General features: G+C 40.7%; 1 protein-coding gene and 1 pseudogene across 3 annotated transcripts in view; both read right to left on the bottom strand.

Annotated features, from left to right (window-relative positions):
* The window catches only part of LOC147325006 (DENN domain-containing protein 2A), a 38,191-nt gene extending 30,187 nt beyond the window's left edge, over nucleotides 1-8,004 (bottom strand). For 2 of the 3 annotated variants that reach the window (XM_086299253.1, XM_086299255.1), the window contains exon 1: nucleotides 4,241-4,658. The gene's annotated coding sequence lies outside the window, so the exon portion shown is untranslated. Of the gene's footprint in view, nucleotides 1-4,240; nucleotides 4,659-5,114 lie in introns of those variants that run through there. The other variant, XM_086299254.1, reaches the window with a different exon arrangement.
* Nucleotides 8,005-19,556: 11,552 nt separating this feature from the next.
* Nucleotides 19,557-20,961, bottom strand: LOC147325005 (uncharacterized; annotated as a pseudogene).
* Between the last annotated feature and the right edge of the window lie 4,007 nt (nucleotides 20,962-24,968).

Raw genomic sequence — 24,968 nt, 5'->3', positions numbered from 1 at the left:
CTGAGCCCAAATCAATGAGGTGTACAGCCACATTATAATTACACTTTGAACCCAGATGGACACATTCCTTTCCAGACTGCAGCCTTCTCCACCTACAAGTATGTTTTTTACTCCCACCAAGTTGGGGATGTTAAGCAAAGAGTAAATGCATGTTTCTTCTTAAACACAGTGTTTGTAGATGTGCATGGAAAGGTTGTGTACCAGTGAGGCTGTAAACGTTCTCGCCTGTATTTCCATGTCTTTGTTTGAATCTGTCTGCGCCTGTTTTTCTGCATGTGTGTGCGCATGTGCGTGCATGTGTGTGTTCGGGTTTATGCCACACGCCGCCAACGGGCACAGGCTACAAAGCCACACGGGGCTGGCACTTTGGTTTGGATGGTGGTTGTCAGCACTGGTTTTCCCGTGATGATTTTCCAAGGCCACATCTAACAACCTGCCATCCAGCTGCAGCTGCCTCTGTCTATGCCCATCTCTCTGCTAGAGATTCACATTCTGCACCGCTGTCTATGTAAACAGCGCAGCAGGACAGAAATTCGGCATGCCATGTCCTGTTAAACGTTCCAATTAGTGTCACAGCAACCATTTTCCCTCTGGCTGTGGTCAGAGCTCTTTTTAATATAAGTCAGACATTGAAAGAGAGAGAAGATGCCAGACAGAGCGACAGCTTGCATGCGAGAGGCTGGGGGCACCCAGATTTCTCTGTGTGTATTTGTGTGTGCTTGTGTCAAGGTTACGGGTGAACTTGAAAGCTATATGGCCAGCTGCCAACTGGATAAATGACTCCAGTATCCAGTGTGATGGTATGCATTATCCGTGCATAAATATATGCATTTATGTGAGTTGAAACAGGATTCCAGGTCTCTAAGATGGTACGAATTATTCTTGCATCCGTGTGTGTGTGTGTGTGTGTGTGTGTGTGTGTGTGTGTGTGTGTGAGAGAGAGAGAGAGAGAGAGAGAGAGAGAGAGAGAGGAGGTATCAAAGGTTGTTTTTTTTTTACTATGATTAAACCCATGGCCATCTAACAACATCACAGATAAATGCCCACTGCCACCACAACTTGGAAACCAGAGGAATTCTTTGACCATCGCTTGTTCTTTCAGGGTATGTCACTATGGTAACAACGGCGGCTGTAGGAGATTGGCCTGGGGGGATCTTTAAGTTGCACGCCACCCTGCGGAGCAGCTGTCAAGAGCAGAGCGCCTATAAGAGGAGGGGTGGATGGGCCGTAACCTCCTAAAGGCCTGCTGTCACTTTTTGGAGTTGAAAACAATAGAGGAGACAGATGTCACGGACACACACACGCACACAGAGAAACACTGCTAAAATATGCACACAATACAGTGAAACTGCAGTACACAGATATGTGCACGGGCTTCATGTGTGCACAGCTGTCTGATACATTTGCAAAACAAATCCATGAAAAGTGTGGGTCCGCGTAAAAACAGGTCCGTAACAGTTAACTTTCTTGCAAAATAGAGACCTTTGCGTCAGCACGGAGCTAAAACGCTGCTTTCCTGGATGTACTCGTACTCTAGTGAGTCATTCCAATGAATCAAGACTGATTTCTCCACTTCAGTATGCATCCAAGTAAAAAAAAACAAGCCAGTGCACTCATGAAAGATGACCAATTTGTCACAATACTAAACATCTGGTGTTTCAGAATTCAGGACCCCCCCCCCCAAACACACACACACAATGAATACATGCTGATGAAACATTCTCTGAGTAGATTTAAGCCCTTGTGCTTTGCATGTGTTGATGTGTCTAAGTGTGTTTATCATGAGGGAACACATAGATGGACGCTGAGTGAAAATAACATGGATATGAGTGTGTCAGGATTTTGGTGTGAAAAGTCAAACAGGGAAAAGTGGAGCAAATGGCTGAGAGCAAAAATGAGTAACAGAGGAGGGGCATGACTGAAAAATAGGGAGGGTAGAAATCCTGTGTGATGAATGCAAAGTCACAAGTGCTGACTTTTCCTCTACAGTGCATATTGTCTTACACCGCAGCCATGAAGGCAATTAGCCTCCGACCTTAACTCAGAATGCAAAAATCCAATCTGCCAGGCCAGTGTGTGTATGATAGTAACACTACTACCAGACACAAACACAGAGACAGACACAATGTGTTTACAGGAAAAGACTGCAGCTCACTTATTATAAGTTTGCTGACTAGCAGACAGATGGTCCCTGTGTCTTTATCTCCAGCTCTATAAACCTTCTCTCTGCAACGCTGGGGGAGTCAGCCATTCTCAATTCAATAAACGTCCCAGCCTTACCCATTTAAGTGAACCTAAAGTACAGAAAAAAAAAAGTTTGGCTGCGCCTCAGTCAGAAATATAAATATTCCAGTGCTGCATGTTCCAAGGATTTTGTTCTTGGGTTTAATGATCACCCAACAGACTGAAATACTCGAGGAGACTTGAGGAATCCACTGGGATGGATTATATTGGCTGACTGATAGCCATCCTTTGCTTACAGGACATGGCAGACGATCCTTCAGTTTTACAATCTGCTTTGAAACAGAAAGTACTGTATCAAACTTATTATTGTCTCTTTGACCACTAGTGGCATAGTAGAGCAGTGTTTTTCATCCTGCGTGTGCACGCCATAGAATGCGTTGTTTTTATGAGACAGAAGTATTCACGTTTGGATAACAAGGTGGAGCGCAAAGTTATGAGCTAATGCTACCACGTATGGTTGGTAGCTGCATCTTTAGACTACATAGGTGCAAAGGACAGACAAATATAACCGCCTTATATGGGCATTTCTACTTCAACTGGCTTTCAACACAAAAAGCAACCATATTTGCTGAAGGAAACGGAGAGGAGATGTTACGGCTGGCGTTCCGCTTTCTTGGCAATACCACATATCATCAGTACAACAATGATGGAAAGATGAAGTTTCTCCAGCAAGTTTCGGAATATTTCCAAACAAATAAAATTTTGTAATGTTGTTTTAAGAGGTAGGAAATGCATTCAAGAATTTTGCTGAGAAAGAAGATAAACAAGACTGTGTTTGTTTACAGTGAATTTAACATCATGGTGCTTTTTTTATTATCTCCTGGGACATATCAACATATTACAGTAAGTTATAGTTTAACAATAATTCACAACAGTGACCTCTTTATATGTAGGTGGTGATTTTGTAGTATTAAATACTCTTTTTACAGCCATGCCACATATTCACTTTGCAGCATAGCCAACATTGTGATGCACTATATTTTCATTCATTCTTTTTTTAAAAAAAGACTCCTTCTGGTTGCTTTCTGTTTCTCCATGGTTACTGTGCAACTTGTCTATATATTTAAAGAGATACTTAACAGCTATTGATGTGGATATCTACATAATCCACACTGTCCTGTGAACCAGAGTCCAAAGATAAAAGGTTGCTAAACAGGAAAAACTGAAAAGAAGAAAAGTACTGTTGTGGACCTCTGTTTAATGACTACAGCACATACAGTATATTATAACATATGAACTGCAGGCTCTCAAGTGTAATGACATTTTATCCCAGCTCCAAACTCTCACTAATGCATACTCGTGCATACAGATCATTTCCCGATATTGGTAAGCTGACATTTTTCTGGAACTACCTGAGGTTTCCACCCAAGCTTGCCCCCTCACAACAACACAAGCAATGCATGAAGAGGTGCCTTTGTTCACCACGAAGAATGCTCATCTCACTTATCCCCTCTTTTTTGTCTCTCTCTCTCTCCCTTAACAAGCCAAGTTTGGAATGCAGCACACACTTTGACCATTATCCAAATTGTCACCAGACCATCTACCCACACGCTGTTTTCATTTAATAAACGCTGAGAGCTGACAACCGTTGAGCACGCATGTGTACAAACAGCTCACAGAGGTCCAGAGAGCTGAGATCCGTGGACTTGATTCAGATGTTTTTTTGACTGACTATTTGAGCAACACTCAGGATACCTTAACTGCAGCCAAAGCAGTCCGGGATAACCGGTGACTCATAAAAATTCAGAGGAAACCATACCCTAACTTCTGTCGTACATATTGCATTGAAGAAACATGGACGCGCTTTCTTTATACAAACAAGCATTATATGTGAGGACGACTTGTAAACGCACAAAGATTGCTTTAAATCCTTTGCCAATACTAATTAAAAAAAACAAAAAAAAACAAAAGTAGCAGTAGCTTCCCAGGAAAAAAGTTTTCACTTAGTTCAGTAAAAACAATAATTTATAGAAACATGTGAGAAATGAAATCTTACCTTTCTGAGCTGGGTGAGCCCTGGTGAAGTGCTCCTGGGGCAGTTTCTCATTTTGCGAATCCTGACCCCGCAGAAGACAGCATCCACTTGCATGCTTCCTTTGCATCAGAGTATTTTGCCTTTCTTCCTCTCTCTCTCTTCCTGAAGTTTGAGCAGCCTTACCCCTGCCTCTCACTTCTCTCACTTTGCATTGCCCTTGTCAGTACCTCCCACGTATACACACAGAAAAAAGACACTGGGTGCAGGGTACAAAAAATACTCTGAAAAAGTCACAAAGTTGGGGATATGCCTCCTCCTCCTCTGTTCTTCAGTCTTCTGCCTGCGAACTAAAACCTTTACGGCTCCTTATGCCGTAAACGCACACTCAGAGACTCCCTATCTCTCAGTGACACTGACTCGCTCTCTCTCTCTCGCCCCTTCTCAAACTTTTCCCACCCCTCCTTCCCTCGAGCCACCCCCTCCCCTTCTTCCTTCCTCCTCTCGCTCTCTCTCCTCCTTCTTCATTTTCCATCATCACCCCCCTCCCCCCCCACCACAACTCCTCCCACCCACCTAAACCCCCCACTGCTGAACTAATCTGCAGCTGGCCGGGTGATTGGAGCCCTGGTTGCTAGGGAAACCGAGTGGAGGGGGGAAAAAACTGAAAGAATGGCGCAGGAAGGGCCAAAGCTGAGCGCAAGTGAATACATAAATAAAAATCCAACTCCGGGAGCCAATTAATCAGTTTTATCTTCTCAAAGACTTCACATGTGACCAAAAATCAGTGGCAACAACAACCACAGGTAGTTAAGTGCTCCAAATGCTCAGTGTGTGTGTCTGTGTGGTAAGATTTCAGAGATTTCAAAGAGAAAAATGGTTTGAGCTGATTACTGACCTATCCGTGTTAGGAAATACAGACTGAGGAATTCAGCTCCTCATCTTAAGCCCAAGGCAGCAGGGTAACTCAATGATCCTGTGGAGAAAGCAGAAAACAAGACCAGACAGGCATACTGATGACCAGGGCCATTGAATATTAACTTGTTCAAACCCACACACACTCTCTCTTTAGTAAGTGCATTATTGGAAGCTTAAAGACATAAATTCTTCCAAACCTGTCAAAAATCACACATGAACATGCAGTGAAATAGATGTTAAAGAGGCCTAAGACATGTCACATCTTAGATTGAAAAATGTTACCTAACAGCAGCACTGCTCTGTGAGCGCCTGCAGGTGTTGTATACTTTAATCAAGCATTAGTTACTTTTTTTTTTTTTTTTGCTTAATGGGTCCATTAAAGTTGAAATATGATTTATTGGTGTGACCGTTTCTGTATACAAGAATGTCAAAGCGCCAAAATATGAAAACATATTTAATGTAAAGTTGTACAACAGTCATGTGTTGACTCTGGGTGATTCATGTTTCAGAGTGTGTACTCTGTGGTAGTTTTTTCCACCATAGATAACTAATAACACACATACACTGCTGTTAAAAAGTATTTGCCCCCTTCTGAGTTTTTTTTTCTTTTTTTTGCTTATTTGTCTCACTTACAGATTCCATCAAAAAATAATTAATGACACAAAAATAACCAGAGTAAATGCAAAATGTAGTTTTTCGAGCGTTTATTTTATTTAGAGGGGGGAAAAGTTATCCAAACCTTGTAACTGGTTGTGCCACTCTTGGAACAAACTGCAATCAAGTGTTTGTGATAACCAGAAGATAAGGAGTCTTTCATAACACTGGCTCATTGGTCCACTCTTCTTTGCAGAGTTGTTTTAATTCAGTAACCCCGGGGGGTTTCCGAGCATGAATAGTCTGTTCAAGGTCAAAAGGCCAAAGGATCTCAGCCAGATTTAAGTCTGGACTTTGACAGGGCCACTCTAACCATTCAGAGGTGGACTTGCCAGTGTATTTCAGGTCATTGTCCTGCTGCACGAACTGATGGCTCGATATAATATTTCATTATTTCCTGGTAGACAGCAGAATTCATAGTTCCATCAATTACAGCAAATCGTCTTGGTCCCGGTGCAGCAAAGCAGCCCCAGACCATCACACTACCACCATCATGTTTGATTGTTGGTATGATGTTCTTTTTATGAAATGCTGTATTAGTTTTACACCAGACTCAAACCTTCCAAAAAGTTATTTTCTCCTCAAAACCCTCCCATGGGATTTCTTTAGATGTTCTTTAGATGTTGTTCCGGGTTCATTTGTGACCTCTCCGATGAGTTGGAGTAATTTTGGTAGGCTGGCCACTCCTTTTAAGGTTCACCACTGGGCCAAGTTTTCTTTGTTAGTGGATAATGGCTCTCACTGTGATTCACTAGAGTTCCAAAGCCTTATACATGGCTCTGTAACCCAGGCTGATAGATGTCAATTACTTTGTTTGTATTGGCTGTACTCCTGTATTGGCTTCCCTTCATTGGCTTCCTGTTAAATCCAGAATTAAATTCAAAATCCTGCTCCTCACATACAAGGTCTTAAATAATCATTCCCCATCTTATCTTAATGACCTTGTAGTGCCATATCACCCCATTATAGCACTTCGCTCTTGCACTGCAGGCTTACTTGTTGTTCTTATTTAAAAGTATTTCAAAGTAGAATGGGAGGGAGAGCCTTCAGTTTTCAGGCCCCTCTTCTATGGAACCAGCTTCCAGTTTGGATTCGGGAGACAGTATCTGTACTTTTAAGATCAGGCTTAAAATTTTTCTTTTTGCTAAAGCATATAATTAGGGCTGGATCAGGTGACCCTGAATCCTCCCTTAGTTATGCTGGGGGACTCCCATGATGCATGACCTTTCTCACTCACTATGTGTTAATAGACCTCTCTGCATTGAATCATACTTGTTATTAATCCCTGTCTCTCTTTCACAGCATGTCTTCTATCCTGTCTTCCTTCTCTCACCCCAACCGGTCGCAGCAGATGACCATCCCTCCCTGAGCCTGGTTTTGCCAGAGGTTTCTTCCTGTTAAAAGGGAGTTTTTCCTTCCCACTGTCGCCAGAGTGCTTGCTCATAGGGGATCATTTGATTGTTGGGTTTTCTCTTTATGTATTATTGTAGGGTCTACCTTACAATATAAAGCGCCTTAAGGCGACTGTTGTTGTGATTTGGCGCTATATAAATAAAACTGAATTGAATTTGTTTGTCAGCTGTTTCTTTTGCTCGTGCAGCTATTTGAGATCTTTAAGCCTACTTCAGTTTGTCACACAGGTTCTATTTAAGTATTTTTTTTTGATTGAACAGGTCTGACAGTAATCAGGCCTGGGTGTGCCTTCACAAAATTTCAAACAGCATTACTTCAGCAAAACAACTATCTTGCTGATCTCTGAGCCTAAACCCTGACCTCCCCTTTGAAATGCAAGAGAGATCTAAAAAGCCTAGCTTGTCCTTCAATAGCTGTGGGGGTAATAGGGTGGAAGGTGGAGGCTAGCAACATCTGTTTGGCATTTATGCCACCTTATTGTGTTGCTGAGTCCTCTATCAAGCCTACAGCTGGGATCCTGAGAGTGTACTGAGCCCACTGTCCAGGGGAGTCACATCATGACTATGAACACAACTCAAACAAGTTCTCAGTGCTTGATGGTGCATAGTAGGCTATTTGCAAGACCTCTGTTTTTAGCAAAGGAAGTGGCACTGAAATCACACCCAAAGTGTGTTTTGTTCCCTGTGCTGCCCTTTCCCTTAGCCTGTTATCCTGGAAGCTGTTTTACTTGCAATCCATGATTACGGAAAAATGATAAAGAAACGCCTGAGCACTCTCTAAGGAAATTTGTTCAGGAATATCCTGGCACTTCCAATAAACACACAATTCTTTGTCACACCGCACTTGTTTTTGTGAACATTTTTTTATTTTGTAATTATCAACAAATCAAGAAAATAAATGTCAAAGCTTTTCAGAGATAGCTATCGTTTACAGTCATACAGAGAGTTGCTACTTTCGAATAAGACTTCTCAACTTCCCCATAAAGAGTAAAACAAACATAACAAAACTGTTTATGGTTTCATAACTTATCCTCTCTTCCTCTTTCTTACTCCTGTCACCTTACTTCTATTTTGAATCACAGCAATAGTCCTGCAGTGACGCCTGTTTTCTTAAGGAATACTTGGTTATAAAACAAAAGACTTATTTTACAGCATTATGAATGAGCAACTGGGCCATTTTTAATGACACCACACAAAAAAGTTTCTTCATTATACAAAAATCTTGAGTAAACTTCACCTGAAACATATAAAGTCAACGGTTTATTTATTCAAAGTAATAATCATCAATGACAACATGTTTGGTGTAAACTGAATGTATATCAACCAAGCACATTTCTTTTAACCTGATTCCATTAAATTTACATTATTTTTACATTTTATAGATTGTAGCTATGTAGCTAAATGACATCATAAAATTGTATCCTTACTTAAACTCAGCATTTACGGTGTTCTAATATTTCAATTGCATTAATTAGATCACCTCTCTGACCCTTGTACTTCCGTTTTTTCTCCCTTGCATCCTTCTTGTAAGATAAGAGCAGGAAAAACAGACTGAACAGGCTCCCAGAATCGTGTGTGATATGTCTCCATCTATGGATCAGATGACATCTTTACACAGACCTTCAATAATTAGTGTGGATGCTGATTAAGCATCCACAGTATTGTTCTTCTACTTTTCATCTTCCGTATATTTTTTGGTCGCTATCTCCTTCAATACCGTTCAACTTAGAAAAACTTAGCCATTGTTGTCCTCTTTCATCTAATGTTATTATTATTGTAATAGATGTTATGGTTCTTTCATAAATGCCACCAATGCACAGTCTCCTCCGAATATATCTGTAGATGATGTTCACCGTCTTGTCGATATTTTTTCCCCTGCGCAACAGAGCAAAAGAGAGAAAGTATTCAAATTTTTTTATTTCTCAGTATTTGTATACAGTGGTCCCTCGTTTATCGGAGGTGTTATATTCTGAAAATAACCAGCGATAGGTGAAATCCGCAAAGTAACCAACTTTATTTTTTACAATTATTTTAGATGTTTTAAGGCTGTACAAAACCCCCTACACACTTTTCTTAGACTCGCACGAACATTTTCACACTTTCTCTCTTGTTTAAACACTCTCAAAGTTCAAACCTTTGTAGAAAAATAAGTCCAGTATTATAGAATGAAACCAAAGATCAAACCTTGTTTTCAGGTACAGAACATGAGAATAGAGCAGCTGCCAGAGAATTCAACATTAATGAATCAATGAATCATAAGTCCAATTTTTTGTGCAATAGTTATCTTCCTCTGCCTTTTTGGTCCTACCACAGGTGCCTTTGACGGTGCAAAACGTTTCGTCGACATTGTTGCGTTTGTTGGGGAAAAAACGTACAAACATACAGTACAGCACTTCAGAGTCACACTGCTGGCGATCGATGTAGCGATTTTGTACTGTACAGGAGAGAGTGCTCGGAGGCTAACAGGCATCTCAGAAAACGTTAGAGCACTTATGCAAATATGTGATGTGTTGATGAATCGAGCAGATATTTGAAGTTTACACAGCACCATTCTCGCATGAAAATACCTTAAAAGTTTATTTTGTGACCCAGAAAGAGTAATATTTCAAACTCCGCCACTCTGTGTTCCTCCGCCACTGCCTCGTTTGAGTTTTGGACGAAATGGATTCTGGGATATTGCATTTCGTCATTTCGAGCTGATTGGAGACCAGAACAGTGATTAGCTGGTTTTGTGGCACAAATATAACTGTGTAGAGAAAGAGTTGAGCGCGCACGGGCAGAAATGTTGAGAGCGTTAAGATGGCGCCGGTGAGGTCGGCTGCCGTCACGACTGCTCCGACCACTTTTTCTTTGTCTTTGTTTTTTAAGTTAGTTGTCAGCGTTTCTAAATCGGCAAAATCATCACCATTGGGTACATTAGGTATGACAGTGACACTCTTGTTTCTATTGGTATACAATGTACTCACAATTCGAAGTTTTTAACTCCGGATCCGAGCTGGCCGAGTGAGATCTTGAGGGAGAACAAAGGGAAGCGGCGGCCTAGAGGGAAGCGAGCCGGCGTCACGAACAGGCTGAGAGCTCGTGCACACCGCACACCTCTGCCTAGCATCCTGCTCGCCAACGTCCAGTCACTGGAGAATAAGCTTGACGACGTCAGGGCCAGGGTAAAGTTCCAGAGAGACATTCGGGACTGCAATCTCCTCTGCTTCACCGAGACATGGCTAAACCCCGCGGTGCCGGACCACGCCATCCAGCCGGCCGAGTTCTTCTCGGTTCACCGCATGGACAGGACACGGGACTCGGGGAAGTCAAGGGGAGGCGGTGTGTGTTTAATGGTGAACAACAACTGGTGCAACAGTGCGAACGTTGTTCCTCTCACACGCTCCTGCACACCAAATCTGGAACTACTGTCCATCATGTGTCGTCCTTTTTATCTACCTCGGGAATTTACATCGGTCATTATAAGTGCCGTTTATATTCCACAATAAGCGGACACGGTCACCGCCTTATGCAAGCTGCATGAGGCACTCACACAGCACCAGACACAACACCGGGACGCTTATTGTGACGCAAAAATAAAAACAAAGGCTGAAACAGGAAGTTCCGGTTCAGAGGAAGGTCGCGCGCTGGACGGATCAATCGGTGGCCGCGTTACAGGACGCACTCGATGACGCAGACTGGGGCATGTTCAGAAACAGCTCCGATGATGATGTCAACGTGTTTACGGAAGCAGTTGTGGGATTCATCGGGAAACTAGCGGATGATACCGTGGAGACAAAGACTATCACAATGTTTCCCAACCAGAAGCCGTGGGTGGATAAAACTATCCGCGACGCTCTGAGATCCCGCACCGCTGCCTACAACACGGGACTCACGACGGGGGACATGGACCCGTACAAAGCCGCGTCATATAACGTGCGGAGGGCGGTGAAAGAGGCGAAGCAGCGCTACGGGAGGAAACTAGAGTCACAACTCCAACAGAGTGACTCTAGGAGCCTGTGGCGGGGACTAAGGACAATAACGGACTATAAAGCACCAACAACCGGTATGACGAACGCGGCCGTGACTCTGGCAGACGAGCTAAAGACTTTCTATGCTTGCTTCGAGGCTGCAGCTAAGGACTCCAACAATGCCAGTGTTAGCGGCGCTAACGGCTGCAGACAGGAAGATACTGCCAGCACCGGAAACGTGCTCGTCATCTCCGAGCATGAAGTAAGGAGAGCCTTCAAAAGAGTGAACACCAGGAAAGCAGCAGGACCAGACGGCATCCCAGGTCGTATCCTAAGAGACTGCGCATACCAGCTAGCTCCTGTGTTCACTGAGATATTCAACATCTCTTTATCTCAGTCGGTGATCCCCACATGCTTCAAAGAGTCCATCATTGTTCCTGTCCCCAAGAAACCCCACCCTGCTTCTCTCAATGACTATCGCCCTGTAGCCCTCACCTCAGTAGTGATGAAGTGTTTTGAACGCCTGGTCAGAGACTTCATCATTTCTTCACTACCAGACACACTGGACCCACTACAGTTCGCTTACCGTCCAAATCGTTCCACAGACGATGCCATCTCTCATCTCCTCCACACATCACTCACTCACTTGGACACTAGAAAGGGGAATTATGTTAAAATGCTCTTCATAGACTACAGCTCTGCATTTAACACCATAATTCCCTCCACACTCACCACCAAGCTGGAGCATCTGGGACTCAGCTCATCTATGTGTCAGTGGATCTCCAACTTCCTAACTGGCAGACCACAGGCCGTAAGGATGGGCGGATATGTCTCAGCCTCCACCACTCTCAGCACTGGAGCCCCCCAGGGGTGTGTTCTGAGCCCCCTGCTGTACTCTTTGTACACATATGACTGTGTGGCCACTACCAGCTCCACCACCATCATCAAGTTTGCTGACGACAAATATTATGTTTATTTATATTTCTTCATACATTCTTATATAGTTCTATATTGTGTATTTTGTTGTACAGTTATTTTATTTTCAACTTTAATTTATATATTTTATCTTATTCTTTCCCAGTTAAATTTACCCTTCATTCTAATTTGTGTTGTACAGTTATTTCATTTTTAACCTTAATTTATATTTTATTCCTTCCTAGTTAAATTTACCCTTTTTAATTTTTCATATTTATTTCCTATCTTATTCATAGCCTTTTCCTTTTTTGTTTTCTTTAGGTCACGAGCAGTTGTCCAAGCATTTCACTACATATCGTACTGTGTATGACTGTGTACGTGACAAATAAAATTTGAATTTGAGAGCGCAAGCAACACGTTGAGAGCGAGCGCAAATGCAAAAACTGAGTGAGAGGGGCTGCTATTGTGTATGGATAATAGCAAACACCGAAATACATTTTTTGCACGCAGGAATGAATTTTGTTCACTCAAATTCAGCTTTTTTTTCGCTCAAAATAATTTTTTCCTGAAAATACAACACTTGCAGCTGCAAACCTTTTTTTTACATGCGCTCAGAATAGTGGCACAAAAATAACGCCATACATATATAGAGACCATTACCAGCAATCATTCATTAATTTTTTTCTGTGTTTTTTTCTTCCACGGTTTGTTGATATGCTGTGTAGGTGTGTACTTGACTGGCTGATATCGACATAATGGGGGAAACATCTGACTATTGTTCACCTGTAGTTTGAATGCTGAACATTTGCATGTTTAAATCATAAGAACTGTCACTATACAGAGATGTGCTTCTGAATGTGGACGATGTGCCTTCTGATTTTGTAATGCAGTTCTGTTTGTGTTAAGTGATGTAAACATCCAATCGATTTACACTCTTCAAACGTCAAAATTGATCATTTGATTTTTTTTATGACACAGTAATGGTGAGTGTTCCCACCTTCTGCTCTTTGTAACTTAATGTGATCTTTCCGTTTTCGTGTTTTGGACATGATTTTGGAGTCCATCTTCGCAGTAGCGATTGACCGTAAAATAAAGCTACTGGAAATGTACAACTCTACATCCGTTCTTAGAACAGGAAGTTAGCATTTTCTCATGCACAGGGTCTATGAGCTGTCTGCCACTCTCCCAAGATTCATCTTAAAAACATTTGTTTCAACTGCTGCTGTGTGCACAGTGTTTGCTCTACTCTAGCCATCATTTTACCCTCAAAACTCAGCCATTGTTGTTCTCTTTACAACAGCGTGTGTTTCAAAGCTAGGAGATGTAAACTTTTTGAACTGTGTGGATCCAAGTAGAGGGATCACATTTGAGTCATTCAGTGATTCAAAGAATATGAACTTTTAATATTCAATCAGATGTTTTCTGACTCTAAATTTTCTTTTGTCATTACTCAGCTTTTTCTCATCTCCATTTTAAACACGTTCAGCTATTTTTAAACTTCTTCTGTGTCAGCTTTCAACAGTTCTGCACTTTTGTTTTCAGGTGAAAATTCTGCATTTTCCAGCTCATTCAAAAATTTTGACTTAACATTCAGCAATTATTTCATTTCAGCTCAAAACATTCAGCTATCAGCATTCACATAATTTTCACAAAATGCATTTTATAGTTATAGTACTTATTAGAGTCCTAAAATAATTTATTTTTTCTCTATATATTAGTAGAACCATGAAGTTTTCACTTTTCCGTTCCCTGAGCTCACTCTGGGTGGAGTTTTTTTTATCCTCCTCTCACCTCATGTTGTGTATTTTTGTCGCAAAGGAAACTTTATTAATTTCCTTCGGGATTAATAAAGTTTTTCTGATTCTAATTCTGATTATCTATTTATTTAGTCATAATTATTATTTTTTAATCACATTAGCACAACGGGGTGACAACAATATTCCACATACTAGAAATGCTGCTCAGTATTTCATAAATTACATTTTTTAACAAATGTTGGAGTAAAAACCTAGTTACAGGGAAAATGTGTCTGCAAATATTAACTAAACATTTCTACAAAATTGCAGCAACATGGGCATAATGATACATGTGCTGAGGTGAAACTAAACTTAAATAATATTATCACGGTAGTCTGTTCACCACCAAATTAATTATCCTGGTCAGCTGGCTAAAAGTCTTTACTTTAGCAGCCTAAATCGAAGGCTAACATTAGCATTTGTTAGCATCAGCCAAAAAGGGCTGAGGTTTAAACTAGGGCAGTGTAACTTTGCCTGAAACCCCTTAAAGTGAACATAGGTATTATTATAGTGTTTATTAAAGTCCTCCAATAATTTTTTCTCTCTCTATACATTAGTAGAACCATGAAGTTTTCACTTTTCCCTGTTATCTACATTGCTGACTTTCGCTAATTAGCTAGCTAGCTAGCTAGCAGTCACAGCTGTATCTATGAAAACTGGTCTGGCCACTGGAGGGAAAAACTGGTGGTATCATAGCAAAAATTATTTTAACATTAAAAAAATGGAAAGCTTAAAACTAAATAACCGTTATTTTTAAAATGAGTCAGCAAAATATTCCTGACTTATCTGGAGACAGCAAAAACCAGTTTACAAATGATAGACCTTATTTTGAGTTTGATTCCATAAAAAGTGACAAAAACATTAGTGTCCGTTGTGCGTGGGAAGAAAACTTCTTTTTAAAGCAAACCCCCCCCCCCAAATTTCCAAGCAAGCACCGAGTGCGCTACGACGTAATGGGCAACTCACAGAGAAACTCGCGGATTCTTCCACTGACCGCTGCGGCACACCTTCACCAGGGTAAACCTCCGCCTATGCCACTCCTGCTTTACAGGTGAAAATAGAGCAACAGGACCACTAGTCTTTGATGTTATTTATTTTCTGCTGTGTTTTACTTGCATCTATTTGAAAGAGTGAGTGTAAACACACACAAAAAAAATATTTTATGTGCTGGAATGTGCAGAAAATAGGTTTAAATGTTAAACAAATTTCTTCCAGTCAGAGAATGTTGCATATAATTTAATTTTTGCTTGATGCATAAAGTTTAAAAGGTTAAAACTAATAAAACAAGTTTTAAAAAGAGACTTTTCCATTTGATTACATTTTGTATGATGGATTATGCAGAAAAAGTAGAATTGGGCTGAAAGATCTATCGCTTTATCACCTATTCAGGTTGTAAATCGTGTTTTTAAAAAGTAACTAAGTAATTAATTACTTTTGAAAATAAGTAATCAGTAAAGTAACGGGATTACTTTTTTGGGGGAGTAATCGTAATTAGTTACTGATTACTTTTTTCAAGTAACTTGACCAACACTGGTCAGGAACAAATGTAATCGCATGGCAGGATGCTGTAAAATGACCAAACTTCAGCCAGGAGAACAACTGAGATAATTCATCCACAATACGAGGTTAGTCATTCATATACTGCTGCATGGGCTGGGCTGTAGTTACATCCTAAGGTTTTAAAAACTGAGCTTAAATAAATGATTAGCGGTAATAAAAGCCGAGGGAGGTCAACAGTGATCACTGACTGTTTTAGGAGCTTTTTGAGATTAAATAGAAGAAAATACATAACATTAAACATGTTAACAACACAAAAGCCATATTAAATGCAGACTACTTTAGGCCCGGAAGTAGGATTCGTCACGTCATCACTTAACAGTCGGATAGTAATCAGCCACAACTATTTTCAGTTGCATTCAGAAAGTTAGTCATGCAGGTCCATATGACAGAGAATATGCATGTTCTTTTTGTTTTCACATTATAATTTACAGCGGGGAAAATAAGTATTTGACACATCAGCATTTTTATCAGTAAGGGGATTTCCAAGTGGACTATTGACACAACATTTCCACCAGATGTTGCCATCAAGCCAAATATTGAAGTCATACAATCAAATCAGAACATATAAGTATACAAGTTAAACCATAATAAATAAAGTGAAATGACACAGGGAATAAGTATTGAACACACTTTATTCAATACTTTGTAGAAAAGCCTTTGTTGGTGATTACAGCTTCTAGACGCCTCTTGTATGGATAGACCAGTCGTCTGCATTGCTCAGGAGTGATTCTGGCCCATTCTTCCACACAAACGGTCTTTAAATCTTGAAGGTTCCTTGGGCCTCTTTTATGAACTTTAATCTTCAGTTCTCTCCATAGATTTTCTATGGGATTTAGGTCAGGTGATTGACTGGGCCATTCAAGCAACTTGATTTTCTTTCTTTGAAACCACTTCATTGTTTCCTTGGCCTTGTGTTTGGGATCATTGTCTTGCTGAAATGTCCACCCTCTTTTCATTTTTAGCTTCCTGGTAGATGGCAGCAGATTTTTATCCAGAATGTCCCGGTACATCTCTCCATTCATCCTGCCTTCAATAATATGAAGTCTGCCAGTACCCCTTGCTGAAAAGCAGCCCCAAACCATGATGCTTCCACCCCCAAACTTGACTGTTGGTATGGTGTTCTTGGGGTGGTGAGCAGTGCCATTTCTTCTCCAAACATGGTGTGTAGAATGACTGCCAAAAAGTTCAATTTTGCTTTCATCTGACCATACTATAGTCGTCCAATAATCCACAGGCTTCTCCAAATGCTGTTGCGCAAATTTTAACCGAGCCTTGACATGCTTTTTGTTCAGCAATGGAGTCTTGCGTGGTGAGCGTGCATGGATGCCATGGCGGTTCAGTGCATTGCTTATAGTTTTCTTTGAAACAACAGTACCTGCTGATGCAAGGTCTTCCTGAAGTTCTGTCCGAGTGGTTCTTGGCTCTTGGAGAACCCTCCTGATTATTCTTTGGACTCCTCGGACAGGGATCTTGCGTGGAGCACCTGATCGTGGCAGGTTTATGGTGAACTGATGCACTTTCCATTTCCGGATAATGGCCCCCACAGTGCTCACAGGAACATTCAGCATTCTGGAAATGCACCTATAACCATTCCCATCAAAATGCTTTTCAACGATAAGATTACGAAGATCTTGAGAGAGTTCTTTGCTTTTACCCATCATGAAGTCTTTCCTGTGTGCCTTCTGGGTAATGAGGAGCCTTTATAGGCCATCAATTAGGACTAAAGCAGCTGATATCAATTAGTACTGATAGGGGACAGGATTTCTCTATCAATACTGACAGATTTCAGGTGATCTCCTGGCTTTCTATGTCATTTTGCCCCTTGTTATCTCCATGTATTCAATACTTATTCCCTGTGTCATTTCACTTTATTTATTGTGGTTTAACTTGTATACTTATATGTTCTGATTTGTTTGTATGACGTCAATATTTGGCTTGATGGCAACATCTGGTGGAAATGTTGTGTCAATGGTCCACTTGGAAATCCCCTTACTGATAAAAATGCTGATGTGTCAAATACTTATTTTCCCCGCTGTATATTTAATTGTGTTGTGGTTTGCAGTGTTTTGTGTTGTTTCACTTTAAATTTATAAAAGGAAAAAGCTGAAAATTTAAATAGTTAAAAGTTGAAATGTGAATAGTTGATTTTTGTATTATATGATTTATTTATTACATTTTATGTGGCGTGAATAAATAAAAGTATATTTACGGTGGCCCCTACAGACAAAGCACATACAAACTTCAAATCACGTACGAACCCTGAAGCACGTACAAACTCCAAAACACGTAAAAACTCAAAAACACGTACAAACTCCGAAGCACGCACAAACTCCAAAACACGTAAAAACTCAGACGCACATAAAAACTCAAAACACGTACAAAAGACAACAGAAGTGCTCCAGGATGCTAGGGGCAGTGTTGAACTTTTGTTACCTAGTGGCTACACAAGCCAGCAAGTACCAACAACCGGATTTGGTGTGTGGTAATAACAGGTAAATGAACTTTTTTAAGCTTGCAAAGAAAAGCGTCTGGACTTCTTTAAAGAAGTCCTTTGACTACGATGACCTGGATGACTGAGAACCTTCACAGACAGTGTTGAATATTCTTACACAGGTTTTTCTGTTATTTAAAGGAGGAAGTAATTTATTTTATTGCAACCTGTAATTTACTGTAGTTAACTTTTATTTGTTGAATTGTTTACAAAAGGTTTGAGGTGTGAAATAAACTGCAATGGAGTTTGAAAACAAAATATGTGTGTGTGTGGTTGGAGGATGTGTTTGTGTCGGGAGGGGGCGAAAATGTTCTTGTAAAACAAGGCTACATCCACACGTACACGGGTATTTTTGAAAAGGCAGATTTTTCTATGCGTTTGTGCCTTTCGTCCGCACATAAACGGCGTTTTTGATCACTGAAAACTGAGATTTTTTTAAAAAACTCCTGCCAGGATGGAGATTTTCGAAAAGTCCGTTTTTGCATTTACATATGGACGAGGTAAACAGAGATTTTGTCACCCAACGTCAAAGTGTGCGCCTCTTTTTACGTGGCGGTATGCCCCCACGTTATTATTTACATGAGATTAATTTCTACAATGGAGGATATAGGCAAAATACTGTTGTTGTTAATCTTATTATCTGCAGTTTGTACATGCTTACATACACACACAGTTACTGTGTACATGTGGACGTAGCCAAAACGGGGCCTAGCAAAAAAAGTTTGAGAACCACGGCTCTACAAGGTAAGTGAAATAAAAATGTGAAATAAAGAAATCATTCAAAGTGGGTTAGGTGCTAATTTTCAGATGGCAGGTCTACATCTAGAATTAAAAATAAGCACAAACAGACACATGTTGGCATCTTGATGCAAATTTACTAAAATCGCACGTGCAACACTTTCTACATATTTGACAACAGAGGAAAAACACAAAGTTTGGATGTATTTTTAATTTGGATTTTTTTTTTTATTTCACGCCGAATTAGATATTTTAAAAATCAAGCCCCAAATCACAAAGTCTCCTCCCTGTTTGTAGTGTAAGGTCAAAACCATACAGTACTACAGAGAGCCCCAACAATCAAATGATCACCCCTCTGACCAAATACTAGGAGACATTACCAGGAGGAAACTTCCAACGGAACCGGGCTCAGAAGGGGCGGCCATCGCTGCAACCGGTTTGGGGTGGGGGAATTAAAATGGAGACGAGATGGCCTGAATTACAGTTGTTAAAATTTGGATTTGAGGGCAGATCATAAAATTTGATGGTGATGCTTTCAATTTTTGACTTGGTGCTAAGATTCTGCTTCAAGATATTAAAAGAAGCAGGGCAGTGGGGAAAAGCCAGAATGGTTATGTTAATCATTGCTGGCTTTAATGAATCACCTAAAGGGTTTTCGCAGAGCTTTTCCCACAGTAGGAAAAAAAAACCTGGAAATTTTGGACTTGTTTTGGAGGAATGGGGATGATTTGGAGCCTGATTGTTATATGCCTTATCAGAGCCTCATCAAAAGACAAATCATTTGCCATCGCAACCTTTAAGACATTGTCTGGGGAGCCAAACTCCTTGATGAGGTATTTGGCTATTTTCTTCATGAACTTTTCCTTGTTATTTGTCAGACTTGTGGCGGACTCTGTGCTGCTGAGTTCAGGCTGTATCAGATCTTTCAGACGGTGTAGTACCGTTTGAGTCATGTGCTGGTTGTGGAGTCCTGGAGATGACTGTGTCGGAGAGGGCTCTACCCATTAGAGGCTCAGGAATTTGATAAAGTCGACCTGTCATAAGTAGATCAAACAGTCTTCCAATGTTTTATGGATGATGAAGTGTTCTTCTTTCTTTGTTAACTTGTCAAACCTCTGATCTAATGGTGTCAAATTCAACTGGAGAAGAACGTATGTAGCGAAGTGTGTTTCGGGAAGGGGCTCGACTGAAAGGGGGACTGAAAACCATACTTTCATCGGAGGACACTGTTTATACTTGTGGAACTTACACATGTTTTGTAGACAAACAACAAATTTCCTGTTTGTCTTTATTACTTGTCTCAGCTCTTTTTGCAGTTTTTCAAACTGTTTTTTCGCAAACATGGAAAAGCGGTGTTTGCGCGCTTTGAGCCCGGAGTGTGAGGTGGATGGCAAACATTTAGAGAAGTCGTCTCTCACCTTGTTGATAATTAATCCTGCAGTAAAGGCAGGTTTGGGTAAGCTACATCTCTCACAGAGCTCTTCACTGCTTGAATGCATGTTCCCAAGTATCTCATTTAAGATGTCAGCTGCAACCACTTCTACTGGGGTTGGAGCTCGGATACTTTGGCTGTCTGCAGTTGATGTTATTTTGTCTTGTTCTGTTAGAACTGATTCTTGTGGGATCTCCATTTTTTCCTCATCCTCATCTTTTTCTGTCATCGCTCCATCTGAGCTGCTTGATGACAAAATTGCAGAAATCTCTGCGATTGCTAGTTGCAATGGCATCTTTGAATCCATACTTTCTGTACCGGAATCAGACCCTCTTGACAGGCACTGGCAGCGCAGCTTACGTGCTACATGCATTTTAAGGCACGAGGCAGCGTGACAAACCATGCGGTGCAGCTTTTCAATATTACTACATTTCCCGCTAACATAAACGGCGGGGTCTTGCGGGAGATTGGGGCTTTTTGTAATGAATTCAATTGCTGAGCTTTTCGGAGATCCCTTCCTCAACCATCCGTGTTAGCTCGTCAGCGCTCTCGTGTCGCTGTTTTGGGACATTAAGAGCGCTGGCGGCTGAAATCGAGTCTCCAAGGAACGGGATTATTTTTCCCGCATCTAAAGGCTCTTCCCTCGTCATGCAATCCTGAATAATAGGAAGGGCTACTTTCAGGATTCTGCTAGAGGCGATCTGAATGATTTCACAAATCATATCAGCGAGCACCGCTCGGACGCCGGAGTAGCATGTGTCATTTTTGATCATGCTCCACTGAACTTCAGAGAGCCTTTCAAAGCACCTGTTGATAAGGTGGCATAATATGGTCTGCTATGACCACGATTGAAATCTCATTTTCGCTGTGTGTTGCCATTATCGTATCAATAAAATGAGATTTTCTTCTTTTGAGAAGAAACGTGTGAGAATTTTCTTGTTTTAGAGAACGCCGACTGTTGAACATTTGCAAACAGATGAGCAGTGATTTGTCTGTCTGAGAGCTCCTATTTAAGGGTTTAGCTGCCTGTGACGTGGCTGACAGATCAAAGCAAAAGCGAATTCCTTTGATCTGCCAGTGACGTCACAAAGAACGCACGCGCACACGGATAAAAGCCCCTAGCCCACGCTCACAGCTGCGCAGCAGCAGATTTGAGTTGGCCCGCTATATCCCAGGATTCATTGCGAGTCAAAGGTTTAAGAAAAATGGCGGACGGTCGAAGCGACGCGGTCCAGATATAAACTCGAAAGTAAGTACTGGGCTTTTATCTCACTTCAACTATACAGCGGAACAAATGTTAGCATAATGAAAAGTCTTAAAAAGTCACATTTAGCGAACCCTCGGCTAAGTTACATGATGTTAGTGATATCCCCACTTAACGCGGCTCTTTGGTCGGTTAGTTAGTTTAGGTTTCTGCCGAAGCTGGGTCTGTTTTTCAGTGTGAAGCCAAACGTATTTAAACGTTTTAGGAAACGCCGAGCAGAGTGTTGACCAAATATTTGGCCCGCGAACTGTGTTGAGGGCGCGGACTCAACCATGCTGTGCTGAAGTTTGTCCTTAAAGAGCTCTCATCCTTTATAAACCACTAATAATGAGACAGGCAGTAGATGGATAAGTCCTCCTCTTGTTTCCTGCTGTTTTTGTCATCCTTATATCAAACAACCAAGTCTGTCACCTTTGTTATAAAGACCAACACTCTGCATGATCATGTCCTGTTTCTCCTTTCTCTGATTAAAATACATCAAGTGTGTCTTTGTGATTCAGGGCTCGCAAAATTTCAAAATCCCTGGTAGCCCTTTGGGCAGGGACTCTTCAGTTTTTGGTAGCCCAAAATAAATTTAAGTAGCCCGAATAAAAAAAGAGAGTAATGTTTTGATTGATGTTTTGTTTCCTTTACAATATTATACATTAAAGTATAATTGTAACGGAAACAAAACATTAATCAAAATATTGTTGAAACACAAATTACAAGATTGTACAACAAAAATTACAATCATCAACTCAAATACTTGGTTCTAATTGAACAGAAATTTCTAAGAACTTGTAAGAACTGTGTAGAACATGAATCGGTCTGTGTCAGATCCTGAATTTGAAATTTCCACTGAAGTCACGGGTAAGAGGCATGTGGAACCAAGATCGAGGCCATTTGCTTTTTGAAGTTTGCAAAGACTGCTAAATTTTGCCAGTGGTAGTTCACTCTTTGCAACATAGTACGCTGTTCTAAACAGATTTTTCAGGTTTATTTTTAGTATGTTATTTGCAATTGGTGTTTGTTCTGGGAAGGATATTGCAGACTGAGCAATAATGCATTTCTTGCATTTCTCATGGGTTCTAATGGGGGCCTTTCTTAAAATTACTGGTCCCAGTAACAAAGGCGCTTGTCGACTCAGAAATCGAGGGAAAACCAACAACTAGGGGTGGGCAATATAAACGATATACGATAGAAACGATATAAATTTGGCCAACGATAGAGATTTTGACTATATCGCGATAGCGCATGTTGATGATGTCATCAAGCTGCGCCTGTTTTGGTCGAAAGCATTGCAGCGGCTAAAACCATTATCATCTGTAAATTATACCGGGCGTCAGTCACAGGAAAGAGATGAAGCACTTTTGAAATATGGGGAAAGCCAAAAACCGTGCTTCCTCCACTTCCGTAACATTGATTCATTAATGTTCAATTCTCTCGAGCTGTTCTATTCCCATGTTGTTGCAGTATATTAATAACTAACCTCGTATTTTGGATGAATAATCTCAGTTGTTCTCCTGACTGAAGTTTGGGCCGTGTATAGCATCCTGCTATGCGATTGCATTTGTCCCTAACCACCAGAATCCCTCACGTTAACTTTTATCGAGTGAAAAAAAAGTTGGCGTTCATCCTCCAGCTTCACTGTGCTAATGTTATGCTAACATAGCTGTGTCGCTAGTAGAGCTGGGCGATATAAGATTTTTTCATATCACGATATGTTTTTTTCATTTCAGGCGATAACGATATATATCACGATGTAAGCCAAATAACTATATTTGTAAGATTTAAATGTACCATTGCTCACGAGTAAAATGTCAAATAATCAGCAGCTTGTTTTGATTTAAATATTTATTTCCCATAATAAGTTCAACAGGGTAGATGTACTTAAGGAACATGAGACTTTTTTAGATAAATGAAGGCAAATATTGCAAACTACACAAAAGGCAGCCGCTAAAGCGTTTAAGTTTCAAAATAGAACAAACAAAACAGACGACTAAATTGTCAGTTCCACTTAGAAACAAAATATTAATTCTAAAAACAAATCTTAGTTTGTTTTACAGAATAACAGACAAAGTGACTAACTTTTGTCAATATCAAATAAACTGAGAACTAAAAGGAAATTCTCAATTTCTCCTTGTTGTATAGCTTAGCTTTTTAAACAGTTTTAATAGTTACTTTAGTCTGACAAAAGCCGAATGACAAATTAGCGCTTCCAGTCAGAGATTGAGCATGCACCGGTTTATTGTATTCCCAGACTTGCTTTCGGCACAATTTACAGTGCGAGCTACTCTGTTTTTTGTCAGACTTGAAATAGCCGAAATACCTTCACACTACGGGACTTCTATGGCTCTTCAGTTCGACAATCTCTCCGGCCTTGGAACCATCATCTGTTTTCTCTTCGGTAACCTTCGGTCACGCTCTCAGTTGATTTTTCTCTAGTCGGCACACTCATTTCCTCCATTACCCGGGCGGCACGGCGGCTGGCTGCTTCCCAAAAAAATACACATGTGCGGCTTGACACTTGTGCTGTACGTAACAAGTCACGTGACGTAACGCTGCGGCTGTGATTGGTTCGGCTCTGCGCTAGTTAATTTGGATTGGATGTTCCTCTTTTGTTTTGTTTTTTTGTTTTTTTTAAGAGGACAAGAGCGGTGAGGCCTATCGCAATAGTTAAATTTTTCTATCGAGAAAAAGTTATTTCGCAATACATATCGGTCTATCGCCCAGCTCTAGTCGCTAGCAATCACGTAGCACAACATTATATACCAGATAGTCCAACTTCAGTAACCCTGCAAATGCCACTGCTGTTTTGTTTTCTGTCTTCATTTATGTTGGAAGTGGTAGCAGAGCTGTACGTTTGAATTAGTTTCAAAAATCTCTGTCAGAACATGGTATGAAATGTTTAGGTGTAAACTAGCGAGCTAAATTCCTGTTAACTTGTAACTCCGTTAACTTTAATAAATTCTGTTTTCATGGATGCATGGATGTAAAACTTAATTGTTACACCCGATAAAGTAGCAATGCTGATGATTTAATTAAAGATCAAAGAATTTAGTTTTTAACTCTTAGTGTTCGTTTGACTTTGGGACCTGAAGTTGACGGAGTTTTGGACCCAGATTATTCCGCGAAGCTCCTCACTACAGCAGCCGTAATGCTCTGACTATCCATCAAGCCGTGCGGCTTACCAAAGTTGTACTACAACATTTTTTAACAGATTTCTGCACGCAAAAATCGGTTCGAGGTCAGTAAGCACAACCAGAATTCATACATAAGGCACACTCTCGATTTTTGAGAAAATTAAAGGATTTTAAGTGTGCCTTATAGTGTGGAAAATACGTTATACAGAAGAAAAGAATATATCGTGATATATATTGTTACCGCACATGCTTCAAATTAAATCGCGATATGAATTTTAGGCCATATCGCCCAGCCCTACCAACAACACACCCGGCAGAACATTATGTTATTTACACGGGTGCACATAAGTGGTCAAAATAAAAGATGCGCACCAGATAAGAAGTTGCAACGCACGTTTGCGTCCATATAAAAGGCACTGTTTTTGTCCGCTAGAGTGGGATTTTCACGGCACATTCTGCACCAAATCTCTGTGCGTTCATCATTTGTTTGAAGCCAGCTC

Source organism: Aulonocara sp. 'chitande type north' Nkhata Bay, linkage group LG7 (genome assembly GCF_057382095.1).
Source record: "Aulonocara sp. 'chitande type north' Nkhata Bay isolate Kocher_YH1m ecotype deep benthic linkage group LG7, A_spYH_male_GT1.1, whole genome shotgun sequence".
Classification (NCBI taxonomy): domain Eukaryota; kingdom Metazoa; phylum Chordata; class Actinopteri; order Cichliformes; family Cichlidae; genus Aulonocara; species Aulonocara sp. 'chitande type north' Nkhata Bay.
The sequence above is the reverse complement of the archived record's forward strand: the minus strand, read 5'-3'. Positions and strand labels throughout refer to the sequence as shown.